The following is a 23,607-nucleotide window of genomic DNA, read 5'->3' as shown; positions in this document are numbered from 1 at the left end:
TTCACTGAACGCAAATTATAAATCAATTATTAAAATTCATCGAAAAGGAAATTCAAACCAAAACAAGATAAGCTCTCATGTGAATTTGAGAAACTTAAATTAGTAACACTTAATGTTGGGAAAGGCATCCCGAACTGAGCACTCAAAACTAATGATTGTAATAAATTGGTGCAACTTTGTAAAAATGACTTAAAAATATTTATCAAAAATTTAAATTGATATATACTTAACCAAGTAATGATGCTACTAGTGATTTGTCCTTTGCATCTATACTCATGCCAAACACAAATACATATGGACAACAATTTCCTTATTGCATTAATTGAAAAAAAAGCAAACATTACTCAATCATTGACTTAATATTGGTAAATACAGACCACATATTGGCCTAATATGTGCCAAATCTTTGTTACAACCCTGTAAGTTTGGTACTATGCACTGTGGAACCAGACTGCATAAGTTCATGTGCTATCTTTTGGCTCCACCATTGAATAATTGTGTGATCTAAAAAATATCAGTACCCATCACTCAGGTTAGTTGTGAAGTTTAAACGGGTTAATATATGTGATGTCTTTAAAACAATGCCTAGCTCATATTAGGCTATGCAGATGTTTGCAGCTAGTAAAAGCAGTAGTACTAATATTCTCAACATCTAGATGGGGAAGCTGAGATACAGAGAGGTTAAGAAACTTGCCTAAAATCACACAACTGATTTTAGAGCTCACTTCTCTACACAAAACATTTACTACATAATTCATTTTGGCAAAAACGTGGAACCTAAATGTCAGGAAGCAGCAATAACCATAAAAAATCATTAGATTAGTTTAATAAATTATAATCAGTACCCAATGGAAATGTTCTAGAGATAAAGCAAGATGTCCACAATGCATTATTGGGGGGAAAAAATCAAGTTACCAAACTAAATGTAAAGATTATCTCATTTATATATAAATGTATATGCCTAAAAGTGCACAGTAAATGTTTCAAAGAATAAAGAAGTAACAGTGATCACATCTCATGAACAGGAAAAGGGATCAGGAAGCTCAGCTGACTTTTATTTTCTATATTAGCCTTTTCTGTAACTGTTGAGCAGATTTTACATTACTACAAAAGGAACACTCTACCCCATAAAGTGTTCAGGTACAATTTAAGGTAAAATAAGGCACTCTAAGTAAAAAAACCATCTCTCTGTGTTTCATTCACCTGGTATCATGAAAAGCAGAACCGGCCGGGCACGGTGGTTCATGCCTATAATCACAGCACTTTGGGAGGCCGAGGCGGGTGGATCATGAGGTCAAGAGATCGAGACCATCCTGGTCAAAATGGTGAAACCCCGTCTCTACTAAAGATCCAAAAAGTAGCTGGGCATGGTGGCGCGTGCCTGTAATCCCAGCTACTCAGGAGGCTGAGGCAGGAGAATTGCCTGAACCCATGAGGCGGAGGTTGCAGTGAGCCGAGATCGTGCCATTGCACTCCAGCCTGGGTAACAAGAAAGAAACTCCGTCTCAAAAAAAAAAAAAGAAAAGAAAAGAAAAGCAGAACCCCGATGCCCTCAGGGTCAAAGGTATGAACAACTACCCAAGCCTTCCCAAACTGTTCCCAATTCTTTCTAGCTTTTAATCCCATGAAGCCAAGTATTATCTTCATGCCTACCCTCATTCCAAGTACCCGATACTCATCTCAGCCTTTTGCTGCCCTCTTCAAGCAATAATGAAAAGAGAAGGACAAAAGATGAACTCACTACCTTCTAGGGTCTTAAATTCTAGTGTAGTGTTCACACTGGTGAACACGTGCAGGAAACTGAGAAGCACTCTAAGAGAAACATACTCAGAAAACCATCATCACTCAGAGCCACACCTAACTCAGGCCAGGAGGAAGGAGGGCAGGCTTCCTATCACTGAGGCTTCTCCAGTGCCACTCACTTGGAGGTTATGCACTCACAATGTTATGTTCATCTTCCTGAATCCTCACAAGCGCTCTATGTGGAAGACAATATTTTATCTAATAATTTGTCCAAAGTCACAAAAAAAAGTTGCCAAGTAATGGACACAAGTGCTGAACCCGTGGTACATGACTCAGAAACTGCCATTTTACTGGAATGTGCCCTCACCTAACATCAGGCATGGCAACACGGAGCCTCATGATTAAGAGCACCGACAGGAGACAAGAGTCCACATCGCAACTACTATTTCCTAATTACCTTGGACATCCACGTCTCAGTTCCTCAAGTGAAAATGGGGATAAAAGCAGTATATACCTGGGGGATTCACTTTTGGCATGATGGAATGAGGGGGCCGGCCAGGCTTGGTGGCTCACGCCTGTAATCCTAGCACTTTGGAAGGCCAAGGTGGGCAGTTCTCTTGAGTCCAGGAGTTCAAAACCAGCGTGGGCAACACAGGAAGACCCTGACTCTGCAAAAAACAAACAACAACCACAAAAAAAAAAAACCCCAAAAATTAGCCAGGCATGGTGGTGCATACCTGCAGTCCCAGCTACTCAGGAGGCTGAGGTACAAGGATCACCTGAGCCTGGGAAGAAGGTTGAGGCTGCAGTGAGCTGTGACTGCACCACTGCACTCCAGCCTGGGCAACAGAGTGATACTCTGTCTCAAAAATAAAATTTTTAATCATTTATAAAAAAATACATTTTAAAAAAAAGGAAAAATGAGAAGATCAATAAATCTCCTTCCCCAAAAGTAACTATGAAGCTGAACTAAACTGTCAATAGCAACCATTTCAGTACTTTGAATTCATCACACTTGGTGATGACTGGAAATGATAAATATGTAGGTTAATTTAAAATACTACAAATATATTTTTTTCATTTTTTCTCTTCTTCAAAGGGCATGAGATTGTATAAGTTAATAATTGTAACAGTACCATTGAGGTTGTAACATACAACATATAGTAATTTACATAAATAATAGCACAGGCTGGGCGTGGTGGTTCACATCCATAATCTCAGCACTCTGGGAGGCTGAGGTGTGTGAATCACCTGAGGTCCAAGAGTTCGAGACCAGCCTGGCCAACATGGTGAAATCCTGTCTCTACTAAAAATACAAAAAAATTAGCTGGGCATTCTGATGCCCGCCTGTAATCCCAGCTACTAGGGAGGCGGAGGCAGGAGCATCGCTTGAACCTGGGAGATGGAAGTTGCAGTAAGCCAAGATCGCACCACTGCACTCCAGCCTGGACAAGAGGGTGAGATTCTGTCTCAAAAAAAAAAAAATAATAATGATAATAACAATAATAATGACAATAATGGCACAAAGTCAGGGGAGGAAAAGAACATGAAGCCAAGTGCCTATATTTTATCAGCATTAAGGTACCGTTATTTTGCTGTAGACTGTGATAAGTAAAGATACATGGAGTGATTTGTGGCGCAATCACAAAGAAAATTACTCATACAATATTATTTATAAAACAAAATGTCAACAAAGGAATTAAACTGGTACACCAAAAAATATGCACTTAACACAAAATAATGCAGTAACAGAGGAACAAATAAACAAAAATAAATTTTAAAAAGAATGGCAAAATGACGGACATAAATCCAAAGGAATCAATAATGGCATTAAGTTTGAATGACTAAACTCTTACTCTAGGAGTCAGCAAACTTTAGCTTTTTCATCATCCTTTTTGTGTAGTTCCTAACCTAAAAGATAGTTTTTATATTATTTAATGATCGAAAGAAAGTGACACCTAAAAATTATGTGAAATTCAAATTTCGACGTTCATAAATAAGGGTTTAATTGGAATAAAGCCACTCCTACTTTGTTACCTATATTTTACGGCTGCTTTCTCACTGCAACAAAGCTGCATTGAGAAGCCATAAAGCATAAAAGCCTAACACATTTACAACCTGACCTTACAGAAAAACTTGCCGATGTTGTTCTACTCAAAAAGTAGAAATTGTCAGACTAAATTTTCTTTAAAAAAGAAACAACTATGTGCTGTCTACAATAGACTCCCCTAACACAGAAAGACACAAACCACTTAAAAAGGGCAGGAAAAGTTTCCATGTGTGTAATAATCATGCGAGCTAGAATAGCTCTATTAGTATCAGACAAAACAGACTAAGTATTACTGGAGGCAAAAAGGGACACTTCAAAATGATAAAAAGGTCAATACATACTGAAGACATAGCAATTGTAAACACATATACACCTAATAAAACCCCAAAATACATAAAGCAAAGCCTGAGAGAATTGAAAGGTAACATAGACAATTCAATAATACTTGAAGATTTCAAAAAGCCAATTTCATAAATGATAGAAAAAATAAAGAGGAAATAGCAAGGTATACAGCACTTCAACACTATCAACTAACTTGACCTAATTAATATTTTTTCAAGGCTTCATTCTTCAGGATAGACCAAAGCAAGCCTCAATAGCCAGGTGTGGTGGCTCACAACTGTAAACCCAGAATTTGGGGAGGTGAAGGTGGGAGGATCATGTGAGCCCAGGAATTTAAGACCACTCTGGGCAGCATAGTAAGACCTAGTTGCTACAAAAAAAATAAAATAAAATTAGCAGGTATGGTGGTGCATGCCTGTAGCCCCAGCTACATGGGAAGCTGGGGCAGAAGGATCACTTGACCTAGGAGTGTTGGGGCTGCGCCTTGACCACGATTACGCCACTACACGCCAGTCTGGGTGACAGAGCAAGACCCTGTCTCCAAAAGCCTCAAAAAATGCAAAAAGACTAATGCTATGATTATACCAAGTATGTTCTCTGATCACAATGGAGGTAAAGTATATATCTACAACAGAAATAAATCTGGAAAAACACCAAATATTTTGAAATGAAACAAAACTCTTCTAAATAACCAATGGCCCAAAGATTAAAAGTCACAAGAGAAGTTAAAAAATATTTGACAGAATGGAAATAAAACATACACAAATTTATGGGATGCAGCTAAAGTAGTGCTTAGAAGAAAATGTACAACTTTAAATGCCTGTATCAGAAAAGGTCTCGAATCAATAACCTAAACGTTCACCCTTAAGAAATTAGAAAAGAACTAAACCCAATGAAAGCAGAATAAAATAGTAAATGCTAGAGTGGAAATTAATAAAATAGAAAACAGAAAAACTAGAGGAAAGAAACAAAACCAAAAGTAGGTCATTTGAAAAGATAAAAAACAAAGCTTTAGGCTAGACTGACAAAGAAATTAAGAAAGAAGACATAAATTAGCAAAATCAGAAATGAAAGAGAGGCTATCACTATCAAACCTATGGGAACTTAAAGCATTATATGGAAATACTATAAACCACCTTTTACCAACAAATTAGAAAACTTAGGAGAAAATGGACAAAATCCTAGAAAGACACAAATTACAAAATCTGACCCCCCCCCCCCCACAAAAAAGGAGAATCTAAATAGACCGACAACGAGTAAAGAAGTTAGAACTGTTAATCAAAAACCTTCCAAAACCTTCCCATAAAGAAGTATCAGGCTCGGGTGGCTTCACTAGTAAATTTCACCAAAGATTTAAAGAATTAATGCAAATATTCACAAACTCTCTCAGCTAACAGACAAGAAAGGAACACGTCACAAGCCACTCAGTGAGGCCAGTATTACCCTGATACCAAAGGCAAAGACACCACAAGAAAACTCCAAATCAACATCATGAACCATCATGAACACTGGCACAAAAAATTCTTTTTTTTTTTGAGACGGAGTTTCACTCTTGTTACCCAGGTTGGAGTGCAATGGCGCGATCTTGGCTCACCGCAACCTCCGCCTCCTGGGTTCAGGCAATTCCCCTGCCTCAGCCTCCTGAGTAGCTGGGATTACAGGCATGTGCCACCGTGCCCAGCTAATTTTTTGTATTTTTGGTAGAGATGGGGTTTCACCATGTTGACCAGGATGGTCTCGATCTGTTGACCTCATGATCCACCCGCCTTGGCCTCCCAAAGTGCTGGGACTACAGGCTTGAGCCACCGCACCTGGCCAATTCTTTGTTATTTTTAGAGACAAGGTCTCACTTTGCTGTCCAGGCTAGAGTGGTGCAATCATGGCTCGCTGCAGCCTCCATCTCCAGGCTCAAGTGATCTTCCTCTCTCAGCCTCCCAAATACCTGGGACCACAGGCACATGCACCTGGCTAATTTTTCATTTTTTGTAAAGATGGAGTCTACCTATGTTGCCCAAGCTGGTCTAGAATTCCTGGGCTCAAACAATCCTCCAGTCTAGACCTCCCAAAGTGTTAGGATTACAGGTGGGAGCCACCACACTTGGCCAAAACTTCTTAACAAAACATCAGCAAAGGAATTCAGCAACAAATAAAAATCATTATATACTTCAACCAAATGACATTTATCCAGGTTGGTTTAACATCAATAACCAATTAATGCACTACCACATACTAATAAAGAAGGGAAAAAACACATAATCATCTTAATAGTTGCAGGAAGGCATTGACAACACCTGTTACTGATGATAGAAACTTTTTATAAGCTAAGAATAGAAGGAAACTTGCTCATACTAATTAAGGGCAATTAGGAAAAACCTACAGCTAACATCATACTTAATGGCGAAGGACTGAATGCTTTGCCACTAAAGACTGGGAGCAAGACAAGGACATCTGCTCTCACACCCTCTAACTCAACACTGTACTGAAGGTTTAGCCAGTGGAAGAAGAAAAAAAATGCATACAAATTGGAAAGGAAGAAATAAAACTGCCTTTTCTCACAGTTGACACAATATTAGTTTTTTTCTTTTTTGGTTTTTTGAGACAGGATCTCACTCTGTCACCCCGGCTGGAGTGCAGTGGCATGATCACAGCTCACTGCAGCCTCAACTTCCTGAGCTCAACCAATCCTCTTGCCTTAGTCTTCCAAGTAGCTTGGATTACACGTGCACACCACCACACCTGGGTAATTTTTTAATAGAGAAGGGTTTCCCTATGCTTCCCAGGCTGGTCTTGAACTCCTGGGCTCAAGTGATCCTCCATCCTTGGTCTCCCAAAGTGCTGAAATTATAGGCATAAGCCCCCACACCTGGCCAGCTGACAAAATCTTACATGTAGAAAAACCCAAGGAAATCACACATACAAAAAGACCCTATAAACCTAGCAAGAATAAAACTACTAGCAAACCAAACATGAATTAAGAAAACAATTCCATTCACAAAAAATAAAATTACTCAGGAATACATTTAACAAATGAAATGCTGAGATTCACTCAGGATGGGTGGCAAAATATTAAGGGAAATATTAGAGAAAGTGGTAAGATTACAGTCTCAAACCTTTTGGAAGGCTGAAAGGTTTTCATTAATTTATGGAATGGGCTGAAGGCAGCCACTTCTTATGTCAGAGCATTAGGTCATAGGGTGAAGATTAAGGATAACAGAAGCTGCCCCAGTTAAGTCTGTTTACCCCACATTTCTTTGTCTCTACTCTGTTTACTCATGTAAACTTTGTGCCAGATGGCCCTCTCAGGGGGGAGTCAAAGAGGGATTACCCATTAATGGTGTTTACTCTGAGCCCCAGAACCAAAACCTTTTATCATTCATAAAGCCACTCTTTTACATTAATTATCCACAAGTATGTTGACTTAGAACCCCTGTTATCAAATGTATACTGAATAAATTCGAGGAGGAACAGGAAGTAGTTGGTTAGCTGCATCGCCCTCTGAGAGCAGCTGACAACCCCCTAGCCCGACTCTCTTACTGTACTCTGGTGTGTGACAGTGTATTTCATTCATCTGTCACTGAGTCATGCACGGTCTGCAGGACAGACCTCTGCAAGTGGAGTTCGACATCTCAAATGAAGTACAAAATTCATACAGTCAAAACTATAAAACACTGCTAACAGAATGTAGAGTTTCTAAATAATTAGAAATTCCATGGTTTTCAACTGGAAGATTCAATATTTTTAATATGGTAATTTTTCCAAAATTGATCTATAGATTCAAATAATCCCTATCAAAAGCTTAGTAGGTTCTTTCACATATTAACTGACACAACATTCCTAAAATTTATGTTAAAATGCAATTTTGAAAAACAATGAAGTTACACTATCCAATTTCAAAAGTGCTTATAAAACTATAGGAATCAAGACAGTGTGCTGCTGGCATAGAGACTGGCATACACATCACAGAATAAAGGAGTCTGGAAATAAATCCTCATATTTTTATAGTTGATTGATTTTCAAGAAAAGTGCCAAGACAAGTCAATGAGCAAAGCCTTCTTGATAAATGGTGCTGAGACAACTGGATAGCTAAAAACAAAAATGTAAACCCTTACTTCACACCTTAGGTAAGAATTAAGTCAAAGTGGATCGTATACCTAAATGTATGAGCTAAAACTATAAAACTTCTAAAAACAACTTTGTGACCCCAGTTTGGACAGAGTCCTTAGACACAATACCAAAAGCACAATATGTAAGAGAAAAACTCTGCTAAGTTAGACTTCATTAAAATGTAATAACTAAAATTTAAAATGTTTGTGTTTCAAAAACAAACCATTAAAAGGAAGATAAGCCACAGGCTAGAAGAAAATATCTGTATATCATAACTGACAAGAGATTGTACCAAGATATAAATAAAATCTAATTTTTCAAATGAGCAAAAAATGTGAACAGACCTTTGACCAAAGGCAATACACAAAATAAGCTCACAAAAAGGTCCTTAATAGTATTAGTCATTCAAAATGTAAATTAAAGCCACAAAAAGATACCACTACATATCCACTATCGTGACAGTATCATGACAAAGGCAGGGATGCAGAGAAACGAGAAACCTTATACACTGCTGGTGGGAATGTAAGATGGGTTGGCTTTTTGTTTTTTTTTTGAGATGGAGTCATGCTCTGTCACCCAGGCTGGAGTGCAATGGCATGATCTCGGCTCACTGCAACCTCCCAAGAAGCTGGGACTACAGGTGCCTAACACCACACCCAGCTAATTTTTTGTATTTTCAGTAGAGACAGTGTTTCGCCATGTTAGCCAGGATGGTCTCAATCTCCTGCCCTTGTAATCCACCAACCTCAGCCTCCCAAAGTACTGGGATTACAGGCATGAGCCACCATGCCCAGCCCAGGGTTGGCTTTTAAATAAAGTTTTTCTTTTTTCCTTATTGCGGGAAAGTGATGATTAAGGGTGTGGCTAAATATAGAGAACAAAAAAATTTATCACAGGGCAGGTGGACTTTGGACCCCTAGAAGTCACTCCGTATCGGTTCATACAGGTCATCCTGTTTCTTCTTTTTTCTTTACAGCTGCATTGACCTTGTATCTTGACTTTTTATTTCCTAGTACCTGAGGATCAGCAGTTTCTCCATTTTATTTTAGTCAAATGTATCCGTTTACCTTTATTATCTGCCCCTCCTATTGACTTAAAAAATTCATCTGACACTGAGATCACATGTTCTTTATTGGCTGTAAAGTTGTTTTGGTTTTCACATTTAAGTCCTTGATTAATCTAGTACTGATTTATATGTGAGGTAGGTAGGGATTTACATTTCTCCACACATATAACCAATTCACTCAACACATTTATGGAAAAATATTAACTCTCACAAGAATCAGAGCTATACAAATTAAATAGTATAATTTTCCAAAAGTCAAATCAGCAAAGATTTTTCTAAATGGTTATATTCACTGCTTCAAAAGTTTTTGTTTTGTTTTGTTTTGTTTTCTGAGACAGAGTCTCACTCTGTCGCCCAGGCTGGAGTTCAGTGGTACAATCTCTGCTTCCTGGGTTCAAGCAATTCTCCTGCCTCAGCCTCCTACTTCAGCCTTCTGTAGCTGGGATTACAGGCATATGCCACCACTCCCGGCTAATTTTTGTCTTTTTGGTAGACATGGGTTTCACCATGTTGGCCAGGCTGGTCTTGAACTCCTGACCTCCGATGATCCACCTGCCTCAGCCTCCCAAAATGCTGGGATTACAGCTGTGAGCCATCGCACCCGGTTGAAGGTATCTTAATATAGTCATAAAAATTAATCTGGCAATATGCAACTGAAACATAATCATACTCCTTGACCCAATCACGCTGTTTTTATAAATCTTAAAGAAAAAAACACATAGAAATGTTCTCTGGATCATGTATGACAAAGAGTATATTTAAATTTAAAAAATTGGATACATCCTAGTTTCCAACAGTCTGAGTAAACAAAATCCTGGCACATTTACATAATAGAACTTTAGAGAACCACTGAAATTGATATTTATGCAGAGTTATAAATAACATGAGGGGAAAATTCATATTGTTCATTTGTTAAGAGCAAAAACACAGGAAACAAAATTATATGTATGTGGTTCAATCACACAGAAAGAATAGGGAGGAAAACTGGACCATGAAGTACAGCTGAACTGTTAACTGGGTGGCAAAATTTTTGTAAACATTATTTTCAAAACATCCCATAGTGAACATGCAGTGTTTCTATATGAATAAAAACTGTGAGCTTATTTGTTCTTAATTACTTTTTTAAAAGTAAATGGTTGAGCAAATCCATTTAAAAATGCAAGGCCCTTTCCGGGCTTTCAGTTATACCATGACTGCCAAACAAAAAATAAATCAAAAGATGAAACTATTGGGTTTTTCTGTAGCCTTTTGTTTTTAATTTTATTCTTTGGCTTTGGTAGAACCTAGGTAGCCTTTTCACCCTTTATCTGCTCAAAATAACTTTTTGCAAATCTGACTTAAAAATTTTTGTACTGGTGTATAGATAGATAGACAGATAGGAACTGTCCTCAAATATTCAAAGTCTAAATGACAAGAGTGATAAGCCTACCAGCTTTTCAAGACTCTTCCCTTCCTATTCAGTTTATATTCCATAATTCATCACTGTAATCGTTTCCTTGTGTATACCTTCTGAAAACCTCTCTTGGCAAAAACACATTAGTCAATTTAACTCTACTTATGTCTTGCCTGCACCCATAGAGCTGAATGAGGCTGGAAAAAAAACAACTGGTCTGATGGGTCTCACTTTGTAGTCACCGCCATGACCCACAGGTGGGTCCTTAATGCTGCCTGGAAATCAAACTACTTTTCCCTGGTCCGTTCTTCTCCTCCCCTGCCTACCATTTCACTTTCTCTCTCTCTTCTCCAACCCTGGAGCACTTCCCATTACTGCTGGAGCACTCCCCCATTTCCTATCTCAGCAGATGGCCCAGCTTCCTATTTCACTGAGAAAAGGAACATCAGGAGACCTTGGACTCGGCACCCCATATACCCCCTCCTCAGCACCATGTTTCCACCTACTCCATCCTGCTGTCTTGCTCAGGGGCCCCCACCCTCTTCTGGCATACTTAATCTCCCAAGAATTTCCTCACTCTGCTGGTCATTTCTGAAAATGTTATTTCTCATACATATAAACAAATTCGTGGGGACCCACTTTCCCCACCGGCTACAGCCCCATCTCTCTCATTCCCTTTGCAGCAAAACGCCTCAGGAGAACTGTGTCTACCGATGCCCACGATTCCTCTCCCATCTTCTCTTACACCCACACCAAGGCCTTCTCTACCAGTCACAGCACAGAGCAGCTCTTGTCAAAGTCACCAGTGGTGCCCACATTGCAAGTCTAGTGTGAGTTCTCAGACCCAATCCTAGAGGCTCTGAGTGACCACTGAGCACTCGTTTCCTTCAACATAAGTTTATCTCTTTGCTAAGCACACCACACACTCAAGGTCCCTCAGTGTGACTCCTTTGCTGGTCTCCCTCTGGAGTCATAATGGGAGTGCCCCAACACTCAGACTTTGGTCTCCATCCATGATTTCACTCATGCTAATGACATTCTATAGCATCGGACGGGCCTTACACTCCCGAATTCTCTCTCTTCATTTACATGCTAGTTATATTCAGCTCCCTTCGGGACCAGACTTTGATGTCTTGCAGACACCTGAAACTTCACAAGTTCAAAACTAAACTCTGGCTCTTTCCTACCCATCCCCACACCCGCCCCACTTGCAGGTTTAAATCTTCTCTATCATACTTCCACTTCCAGCTACTCCACATTCTTCCAATGATCAGATAAGAACACTCAGAATCACCCTTGGCTCCTTTCTTTCTCCCATACCTCATCTAGTATGTCATGAAATCCCAATTTCAGCTACCTCCAAAACCTATGCAGAATCCAAATACTTTTTGACAATATACTAAGACCAAGCTGCTGTCCTCTTTCTCCTGCATTACGGCAATACCTCTTAATTCGTTTCCTTGCTTTCTTTCCCCTGCCCCATTCTATTCTCAACATGTCTCAACAAACTGGGACAGATGCTGACACTCTGGCTACTACTGTAATAAGGTAGTATTTTATCTCTGACCCACTAGTCTGACGTCTTCTGGCAGCATCCATGAAAACTGTAGCAGGTTAACTGGTGAGCCTGCCTTTGAGCTTGTGTTTAAGGCAAAAATCTCAGACATTTTCACACTTCTTGGCAACTACATGCAAACATAATAAATGTCTACAACTACATAAGAACATGATTACATCTGCATAATTAGCATAAAGCAACTGCTTTGACTTCTTTCAGGGCTCTTCGGTCTTACGACAATCAGCTCTAATTTAAAAGGCAATATGAACAGCGCATGGCTACAAAGGTAGATTTTAAAAAGTTAAACACAGCCAAATTAAGAAAAATGAACTTAAAGTTATCAATTTAAACTTAAAAATAAATTTATATTTACAGCAAAACTTCTAATAAACTTTCGAGTGATTAACTCCTACTCTGTCAGCTATTGACAGGAAAATATGGGGTTGCATCAGCCTAAGTTTACAGAGGTATACTGAGTGAATCTCCATATAAAATAGGGGATAATCTCTAAATCATGTCCAGTTCTAAAAGCATCTGACTCGAAAATAATAAGTGTACAGATTTAGATATCTAACAAGCAAAGAACAGCTTTTCCATGAGCATTTCTAAGCATCCTTCACTACAATTGTGTTCAACGCATTCTTATTTATTAAACTGAATATGGAGCAAGTATTCATAATGTCAATCATGTTAAAATGCTAATAGTGTTGGCTTATAATAATTGATTAATGAGGCTGGGCGAGGTGGCTCACACCTGTAATCCCAGCACTTTGGGAGGCTGATGCGGGCGGATCACTTGAGGTCAAGAGTTCGAGACTAACCTGGCCAACCTGGTGAAACTTTGCCTCTACTAAAAAAAAACACAAAAAGTAGACAGGTGTGGTGGTCGGTGCCTGTAATCCCAGCTACTCGGGAGACTGAGGCAAGATAATTGCCTGAATCCAGGAGGCAGAGGTTGCAGTGAGTCAAGATCACGGCCCTAGACTCCAGCCTGGGCAACAGACAGAGACCTTGTCTCAAGAAAAAAAAAAACATAAAGAAGTGATTGATTAAATGGCTGCACACCTCTCCTTAATTTTTCCATTCAAGTTTTAGCAGGCTGCATTTAAAAAGTAGTACACCTATACACCAGTTGACCACTGTCTTTCTATGTACAAAGTCACCCTCAGTATTCCTGGGGGACCGGCTCCAGGACCCCCACCGATACCAAAAGCTGTGAATGCTCAAGTCCCTTATATAAATGTCATAGTATCTGCATATACCCTATGTACATCCTCCCCTATACTTTAAGTCATCTCGAGATTATTTATAACACCTAACGCAAGTGTTGCGTAAATGGTTATATCATTTTTTGTTGTCTTATTTGCACTTAACCAATTCAGAAAAATGTGGCATAAGAAACATTTCATCTTTGTCCCTAGTTCCTGGCAGAGTTCCTACCTACATCTTTGGGATTTCCTGAGATAGAAGTATTTTTTGTTGTTCAAAACAAGCCCCTTTCAATCACAAGTGTGAATGCTAATGCTGTGACTCTCGGCCTCAGGATGGGGCTGGTCACCCAGAGACCTACTGCCTAGAGGGTGGAACTTTCAGCCCTGCCCCCACAGTTCCTATGCTTGAGAGAAAAAGAAAGGGTTAGAGATTGAGTTCTACAGAAACTCCAACCAGGAGATTCAGGGACCTTGTGCAAACAAGGTGGGCTGGGCAGGAGGTCACCCTAGGAGGGCACAGAAGCTCCACGTCCTCCCGTGCTTGCTCCATGCACCTCTTCCACCGGGCTGTTGCTGAGTTAACCCTTTATAAAAATGTTTACCTGAGTTTTATTCTAGCAAATTATCTAATCTGAGGAGGAGACAGCAGGAACCCCTGATTTGTAGCCAGTCAGTCAGAAGGATGAGAGGCCTGGGACTTGTAACTGACATCTGAAGCTGGGGCAGTCTTACAGGATTCAGCCCATTGCCTGCAGAGTCTGTACTTACTCTGGGTAGTGTCTGAGTTAACTGAATTGTTGAACACTTGTTTTTTTTTTTTAAGACGACGTTTTGCTCTTGTTGCTCAGGCTGGAGTACAATGGCATGATCTAGGCTCACTGCAACCTCCGCAGCCTGGGTTCAAGCAATTCTCCTGCCTCAGCCTCCCAAGTAGCTGGGATTACAGGTGTGTGCCACTACGCCCAGCTAATTTTTGTATTTTTCGTGGAGGGGGGTTTCTCACCACATTCATTGCCTATAAAAAAGCATGACCTCATGAATTATAAACTACCAAGTAGGTAAGATTCTTTCAGAATTTGACAAACTATGAACAAAGATGTTGTTTTGTTTTTATTCTGTACTATAGCAAAGTGTTTTAATTAAGTTTCTTCATTGCTTTTTCATTTTCTTCAAGACTAAAAGTCATTTGTTTATATATTAAAATCTCTTAAATCTATTGAACTACTAAAGCAAAAATGTCTAATTTTTAAAGGCAACATGCATATAAAAATAACTGAAAAGTAACAGAACTGTTATGACTGCTCTCAGAGCCTTCAGATCTTAACACAAAAGCTCTAATTTGAAGAGCAATTTGTCCATTATTCAAATGCTTTCACATAATACAAGCTTCAGTTAAAATAATCTTTTCCTCTTTTCTAAAGTACATGCAAATTAAGAATGGAGTTTTAAACAGCAGATTTGGGGTACAAAAAGTAATCCACATAAAATTTATTATTAAATGTATATTAAGAGCCAACGTAAATTTCATTCCTTGATCATTAGAGCTGAAGGGAATCTTGGAAAGCAATAATTATTCAACTGAATAATATATCCCTATTAACCAAATAATGTAAAAATCTTACAAAATGAAAAGATTATTTGCATTATAAAACAGTAAGTTGACTGCCAAAAGTAATCACTTATTATGGGGTTCCCAAAGATGTGCTCTCTTGATGCTTTTAAAATAGTGCAACTTAAAATAATTATGTTGCCACTACAGATCAGCAGGCATTTCATCTACTAAGTTAATTGAACTCAGTGACACAGATGTGGCTTCATGGAGCATTCACTGAAAACACCACCCTCATTTAAAGAAGAAAATAGATGTGGTTTCACCCAAAAGTGAAGGCTTTAATATTCATTGATACTAGCAAACAAACAAAAACTGTTTAAAAAAAAAAAAAAAAAGGAAAAAACCCTTCTGATGAAACACACGCTTCTTTATCTCTATCATTCCCTAAAAACATAAGAACAAAGAAAGTCACAAAGCAAATTATGGCAGATGACAACAGTGTTAAGGGGCTGAGACACACTGGAAGAAACCGAAATTGAAGACTGCTGGAAAGGAAGACGATGGAAAACCAGCCTGAGAGAAGTGTTCACAAATCTGAACCAAGAGGCCGATATCATTTGTTTAAAAAAAGAGGGGGTGAGGAGAACAGTTAGAAAACAAAACTCTGACAGCCAAAAAGTAAGCATCCAATAAAAGAAAAATCGAGGGAACTCCCTTTCAGAAAACAAGAACTACAAAACTGAAGCTAAGAAAATAAATAGATGGATTGAGGAGTTCCTATGTCCAATGAAGAAGAGCTTAAGACAGGAAAAAAGTAGAAAAAGAAAATTAGCAAATGAAAGGGAAGAAATTATAAAAGGCATTTTAATAGTTTTCCTGGAATTGAAGAACATAAGTTTACAGACAGAAAGGCACTATGGAATGCTCAGGACATCCGAAGTAGAAAAGAACGACCCCCAGAAACACCATGGTAAAAGTTACTATTTAGGAGGTAACGCAAAAGTCCCCCAAGAGCTTCTAGGGCTTTTATCCCAGGAAATGGGTGGCACGTGACTTAACAGTAACGCTAAAAACCGGAAGACAACGGAGCAATGCCTGCAAAATTCCAAGAGGAAACACCCTTACAACTATGACCCCCACTGACAGTTCAATGACTCTCCTTGTGCCCTTGCACGTGTCTGGCATCCTTGCAGGGACTAGGCCTGGTTCTGGTCACCAGTGAGCGACCTGCAGGAACACCCGCCTCTGCCATGAAGGCAACAGACAGGGACTGCAGGTGGAAGCAGACTGGACCCAAAGAAAGAGGCTAAGGGAGCCGCAGACTTCGTGAAAGCAAGACACAGACCTCTAGTCATGCGCTGAGATTTCAGAGTTAATCTGTCACTGTCAGATAACTTATTCTATCTGAACTAAAATATTAACCTGGAATTTTTACACAGCCAGGCATACACCAAATACTTAGAACATAGACGTTTTCTGACATGCAAGGTCTCAGCCAGCTCAACTGTAACAACCTCCATGAAGACAAATCCAAATTCCCCAGCTTCCAGGATTAAATTAAAACCTTCGGCCTCAACAGCAAGAAGGGGTGCGTACACCAGACTCCATTCGGAAATCTACTACTAATGTGACGTGTGACTCTGGGCAGATGACGTACCCTGCTTAGACCCAATTTCCTCATCTGTGCAAGGATGAAGATCATCTATAATCAGAGGAGTTTCCTCTAGCTCTAAATGCAGTAATTCTGCTGCAAATGTATAAAATCACTAAAATCCCACTACAATTCTCTGCCTCGGTACTTGCTTACATTTTCTGCCAGTCTATGGTATTTGGCAATAATGTTGTTTCCTAAATATGTTACTTTTTTTTTAACTTTAAAAGCAATGTCAACAAACAAAAATGACTATTGTCTGATGGTAATATGTTACTTAAAACCAAATTTAAGCTTTAAAAACAAACACCATTATCGAAACAAACTTTAGACAAATAACATACAGACACAGTAAAAATCTACCAGTAAGAATCCGTCTGACTTTAAAAACCTGCTAACCCAACTGCTTCAACCATCTAGCATATTATTGACATGGTCAGAATAACGTGTACCGTAAAAATCACTTTAAGTGCAACCATAAACAGCACCAAATAATTGGCTACCCAGAGCACTGAGTAAAAAAACCTTGTCTAGATAATTCTAAAGATTAACACTGAACTATTGAAATTGTTTTTGATGGAAATCTTATCTAATAGGAGCCAAACATTCTTGTCTTCAAAACGGTATTTTAAGCACAAGTGTGTATATTAAGTATAATCTCAGACTGTCACAAACTGCTATATATAAATGGATGCCTCTCCAGATGACCAAATGTATCTGTTGGAAAATTTCAGGAAGGCATAACGACACCATTAGGACTTACTGATGTTTAGATCACTGCCTGCCTCCCAGGCCTTCAGATATAGCTTGTCTTCCTGCTTTTTCTCTACACTCAAGAGTCCGATACTACAGAAAATAAGATCATCATCACTCCCCAATCTCCAAGTGTGATGCCCTTTTAATAATTTTAAGAAAGTATTTTAGTGTGTTGCTGTTAGGAGTGATAAAACAATATGAGAACAAACGTACTCAGAGCAGAAGGCTCGGTCTCCCATCAGTGAACTGCAATGACCCCACAGCCACGTCGGGCCACTGCTGCTAACACTGCAGCCACCTGTCATCCTTACCATTCTAGCAGCTTGCACTAACACTGCTTCTGAAGACGACTCTAGCTTACTGCTTTCATTCCCATTTCTCTTGTTCCTTTGGTCTCAAACCCTTTTCCCACATTAGGCTTCCTTAACAAAAACACTCATGTCTAACAAAGATGTGGCTGATTAATCAGAGAATACTACTTTTGACTAGTCAGATGTTTTAAATTAATAGTAATAGTTACTTTAAGTAGGAATTATCACTATTATTTTCAAATGTAATCTGACTAGTCAAAAGCGGTCAGATTAAGGAGCAGAATACTAGTGTTAAAGTATTAGCACTTGTTATATTTCAGGCACTGAATTAATACACTAACATGCATTATGTCACTCCATTTTCACACCAGCTCTGAGAGAAACAGCATTATTACTTTATATGTAAAGCAACAAAAACTTTAAGATTTTTTTTTAATATACTCTATAAAATTGAAGTGCTGAAATTCAAACCTAGATCTGCATTCCCTTGAGAGACCGCCTTCCTCAGTTACCATCGAGGGCTTCTAAGTCTCTGATCTTTCCCTCCTTTCCTCCCTCCTTTCTTTCTTTCTCTTTCTCTTTTTCTTTTCTTTTTTTGAGACAGAGTCTCGCTCTGTCGCCCAGCCTGGGGTGCTGTGCGATCTCGGCTCACTGCAACCTCTACCTCCTCAGTTCAAGCAATTCTCCTTTCTCAGCCTCCCAAGTTGCTGGGACTACAAGCACATGCTACCACTCCCAGCTAGTTTTTGTACTTTCAGTACAGGTGGAGTTTCATCATATTGGTCAGGCTGGTCTCGAACTCCTGACCTCAGGCGAACCACCTGCCTTGGGCTTCCGAAATGTTGGGATTACAGGCATGAGCCACTGTGCCCGGCCTAGTCTCTGGCTTTTCTAATTTCCAAGGAGTTTTTCCTTCTGGCTTTAATTCTACACCAGAAATCTGAGGATACCAGGAGGTTTCAGATAACTGAGGTTCCACTTTACTAAGCCACATGACCAAGGGAAACGTGTTTTGGGAATAGTGACTTTCTACACACTATACATAACTATACTTCCAGAAGCAGGAGATATGGGCGTCTACACTGCAAGTTAGTCTGGTCCTTGAGTCACTCAGACACACATTACGGCTCTAGAGGCAGTGACAGTCCTCTCTCTGTGGGGCTGTTGGGGCCATGTAATTATAAGGGCTTTGGTTTTATTAGTGCTATGATTTACTCAGCTACACAAGCAGACCAGTTCAGAAAAGGACAAACACCACGAAACACCAACAACTTTCTAACATGCAGACAGCATGTCGTTGCCTTTAAGGTGGAGATAACAACATGAAAACTCCAAGTACTTTCTGTATAGCCACACCTCTCCTACTCAGTGGCCAGGCCCCTGGGCTGTGTCAGGGACACAGAAAAGAAGGACCACCGTAGGCACTGTGCCCATATAGAACTTATTCAGGGCGGGGTGGGGGGAGGAAACAGCAGAAACAAGTAAACTAAATAATTACAGAAAATAATAGAGGTTATGAAGGAACCATACAAGTTAATGACTTGGGATTACTAAAGGAACCGTAATACCTTACCGTCCATGAAGTCTCTGGGTGGTGACACTGGCGTTAAGATCTGAGAATGAACCAACCACAGAAGCCACTGAAGGACACTGCGAACTACTGTGTCAAAGGTGGGGGTGCAGGAAGCAGGTCAGATTGTTGAGGAACAGAAAGGCTAGGGCAGAACCCTGGTAAGGCAGGGAAGGTTGCTGAAGATGAGAACTAGGGAGAAATGAAAACACATTTCAGAACTAGGCAGAAATGTTACAGTCACAGGTAAAGAGTGTGGATTTTTGGCTGGGCACAGGAACTCATGCCTGCAATCTCAACGCTTTGGGAGGCAAAGGTGGGAGGATCACTTGAGCCCATGATTTGAAGACCAACCTGGGCAACATAAGGAGACTCCAGCTCTACAAAAAATAAAAAAATCAGCTGGGCACAGTGGCATGCATTCGTGGTCCCAGCTACTAGCGGAGGGAAGCTGAGGTGTATGGATTGTTTGTTTGAGCCTGGGAGGATGAGGCTGCAGCGAGTTCTGATCACGCCACTGCACTCCAGCCTGGGCAACAGAGCAAGATCCCCATCTCAAAAACAAACAAACAAAAAGTTTTACCATAAATACATATTCATTGTAACTTTGTGAGATAAATTATTATCCCCACATGAGGAATAGGACTCAGAGGGCATACAGAACATGCTCAAGTTCACAGAGATGGTAAATGGATGCTCCAAAACGTCCAGAGTGTGCGAGGTGGGAACTGAAACCTCACATGGCTTACCTAAATATGTCTGTTCTTGAAACATCAAGACCAACAGCCACCTAAAATCAACTGCCCCAACTAAGTAAAATTTATTGTTTGTATGGGTCAGTAAAGACCTGAAATCAGTCTAAGTAAACAGTGTCCTCAGTCCTAAAGCCATCACAACTTATTAGCTAAACCAACATGCCAAACAGCATAATAAATTATCCATAAAAACATTAATGATAATTTCACTTTAAAACAATATTAAACATCTCTTTCGTTGCTTCTCTTTTAATATCTGAACAATTATTTCTATCAATCTGGCCATATAAGAAAGTTTCTCCTTTTTATGACATACACTAGTATTAGGAATTTCTCCCTTGTAAAATGAGTAATTTTACAAAAGTACTTTGGCACCACAGATGCATATATAATTTCCAGAATTGGAAGAGGTCAGGGATGAGGACAGAGGACTGAAATAGACAATCCTCACTTCCTACAAAGGATGAAATAAACAGAAAAAAGCAAAAGGAGATCTTTTTAGTTCATTTATTTATCTAAGTTTATTAAGCATTAAAACAGAATGTACACAAATCCATCAGTTATACTGGATTATAAATGAGGTATCTGACCTAATACTTCCAAATGCATATGTATTTATATATGTAATATCCTTTCTCATGAGTGCATATTTTTAAGAGAATAAAAATTATTGCTACAGATTTGCAAATGGCAGACGTCCCCAACTTACATTCCAGTATGCCCATGATAAACTGAAAATACCTTAAAAGTCAAAACTCACAGTGGGTTTATATGGATATAAGTCGAGGCGCATACTGAATGTGTATCATTTCTGCTCCACCAAAAAGTCAAAAAATCCAAAACTGGGGACCATCTATGTTTGGACTTTTAAATAAGATCACACCTCTATAAGCAAAATAAAAGACATGATCAGTAACCCAAAAGTCTTCTGAAAACTGGCCACAATGGAGAAAACTAGCAAGATTTTCTCTGAGGAGTGTAGTTACACAAGACAGACGTAAAGAGGACACTTGCAGGCTGGGCGCGGTGGTTCATGCCTGAAATCCCAGGGCTCTTGGGAGGCTGAGGTGAGAGGATCTTGAGGCCTGCAGTTTGAGACCAGCCTCGGCAACACAGCAAGACCCCATTTTTACAAAAAACCATCAGCCAGGTTTAGTGGCACATGCCTCCAGTCCCAGTTACCCAGGAGACTGAGGGAGGTGGATCACTTGAGCCCAGGAGTTCAAGGCTGCAGAGAGCCATGACTGCACCACTGTATTCCACTCTGGGTGACAGAGTAAAAGCAAAAAAGAAGATACTTGCTTTCTGTTTTCTTAAAAAAAAGGGGGGGGAGGGGCACTAAAAAGAATACGTTTTCCAGTTCTAATACAAGAATGAAAAAAAACACTGGAAGGCAAAATGACTAGAAACTCAGTCAGTACAGCACCACTTTCCAGTCAACGGCACTCAAATCCCTTCCCTGGGGGGGGAGGGGCCCTCCTGCCAAGGGAGGGGGTTAAGGGATGCCCTTGCGTGTGCTCTTGGGTGGGTGGAGCAAGGAGAAAGGAGCAAGGAGCAAGACTACCAATTTAGAGGGTAATTTAGATAAATGATAAAGGTAGGAAAGAGAGAGTGTTCCAAAAGAGACGCTGAATGGAATTCTAAAAAAGTATAGATTCAGGTGAATACCTAGCTGATCCTTACCCAGGCACAAGTGGAAAGCCCTGGCCACACTCCAGATAGAAGCTCTTCTAGGAAACCAGTCCACTGTCCACGAACCAGCTTCCTCCAAGGCACCAAGCCAGGCTTAGGGAGGGTGTTGGAATCGAAGGGTTAAGGCCACCTATTTCGTTTACAGAGGAATGGACCCTAAACCTTACCATATCCACGCGTGCACAAAACCCACTAGGAGGAGAAATTAGCCCATGGGAAAGCATTACAGACTTTCTTCGGGGTTTTGTGAAAGCCGGTGAGCAATGCCATTCCTGTTTTTAAGTAAGTCTGACTGTCCACAGCATTAACTATTCCGATAAGATTCATTCATTCAAGTAAGCTAAATGGATTTAATGCTGTGGGTTAAAAAAAAAAAAAAAGTCAAGACAAACTGCTATCTTCTGTGGTTGAGAAGGTGTCAGATATTTTAACTGAAAGTAGACCATTTGCCTTTGTTTGATTACTAATATAGCTTTACCCCAAGGAACACAGTAAATTTAAAACGTCTCTGGGAGACGTTCCGCGTGTGTAATTCACGTTATTTCTATCATTAGTGTGTTCTCTGTCCTCATGCACAGTGCGTGTTGCCTTCTACGGGCAGACGTTGCAGAAACATTTGTTGAAATGAATTCAACATTATTTATTTTGCTACCGGAAGACTGAGTTCTGCCACATATTCCCACCTGGCCCTTCATTCCAAACTCTGGGGATGGGAACCCCAGTTTCTCATTCCACCACACATTTCAAGTTTTGTGACGGGACCTGCCTCTAAGAAACTTCCATAATTCTGCTCCGTGAGCCACAAGGGTGTACCTGAAGTTGCCAACTCCCGAAGCAAACGGAAAATTCAGGCCCGCGTCGGTCCCAGGAGCGCTTTAAATTCCACAATCGTCCCTTCCCCACGCCCGGGTGAGTGCGCGGCCGGCCGGCGGCACCTTCGGCCACAGAGCAGCCCCGGCCTGCCACTCCGCCAGCGTAGGCGCGACCTCGCGGTGGGGCGGGGGCGTCCCCGAGTCCCAGCACCGCGCCCCGGGCCCGCCCTCGCGCCTGCGGCCTCGCCGCGTCCCGACCCCCAGCCCGCGGAGGTCCGAGCAGGGACCCGGCCGGGGCGCTGAGCCGCGCAGGCCCCGCGCCGCCGCCCAGGCCTCACCGAGCCCCGGCCTCTCCCCGGCGAGCTGCGGGCAACAAAGGCGGCGGCCCAGGCCGGCGCGCCGCGGCCGAAGAGGCCGAGAGGTCGGGAAGAACCGCCCGCGACCGCGCAGGCCTCAGCCCTTCAGGGGCCGCCGCGCCCCGGCCCCGGCTTCCCGGTTCCCGCGTCCCTGCTCCCGGCTCCAGCTCCCCAGCCCCGGCCCCCACGGGCGCAACCGCCGAGGCGGCGCAGGCCCTCGCGCTGACCCAGACCCACCGCTGCAGCCCGCGCCCGGCGGCCTCCCCGGCCCGGCCCGCGCCGGATCCGCCCCCTGAGCCTCGAGGCGGAAACCAGCCCGGCGGCCAGTGCCCCGGGCTGCGGACGGCGAAGCCCGGTCCCAGCCTCCCTCCCAGGCTCCCCAAACGCTCACCCGGAGGCGGCCCGGCTCCGCTTCCTCGCCCAGCGCCGGCGCGACTGCCGCGCTCGCCTTCTCTTCTCGGCAACTCCTCCTCCCGCCTCCTTCCTCCTCCTCCTCCAGGAGGGGCGCGCGGCCGCAGCGACTCGGCCCGAGCGGGGAGCGGGTGCGGAGGAGCCGAGCTGGCCGCCCCGCGCCCACTACTCGGGCCTGCGGCGCAGGCGGGGCGTCGGGGCGCACGGGGCTAGGGCTGGGGGCCGCGCGGGGCGGGGCGGGGCGGGGCGGGGGCCGGGCACTGGGTGGGGGGTT

The 23,607-nt window shown here is 41.6% G+C and overlaps 1 protein-coding gene across 7 annotated transcripts in view; it reads right to left on the bottom strand.

The window, feature by feature from the left end:
• The window catches only part of SOCS6 (suppressor of cytokine signaling 6), a 38,541-nt gene extending 15,182 nt beyond the window's left edge, over positions 1-23,359 (bottom strand). For 2 of the 7 annotated variants that reach the window (XM_078346997.1, XM_035271333.3), the window contains exons 1-2: positions 23,314-23,359; positions 19,311-19,499 (exon numbers count right to left, since the gene is read on the bottom strand). The gene's annotated coding sequence lies outside the window, so the exon portion shown is untranslated. Of the gene's footprint in view, positions 1-19,310; positions 19,500-22,567; positions 22,705-23,159 lie in introns of those variants that run through there. The other 5 variants (XM_078346996.1, XM_002757323.7, XM_078346998.1 and 2 more) reach the window with 4 other exon arrangements.
• Positions 23,360-23,607: the final 248 nt, after the last annotated feature.

The sequence above is a fragment of the Callithrix jacchus genome, chromosome 13, assembly GCF_049354715.1.
Source record: "Callithrix jacchus isolate 240 chromosome 13, calJac240_pri, whole genome shotgun sequence".
NCBI classification, from domain to species: Eukaryota; Metazoa; Chordata; class Mammalia; order Primates; family Cebidae; genus Callithrix; species Callithrix jacchus.
The sequence above is the reverse complement of the archived record's forward strand: the minus strand, read 5'-3'. Positions and strand labels throughout refer to the sequence as shown.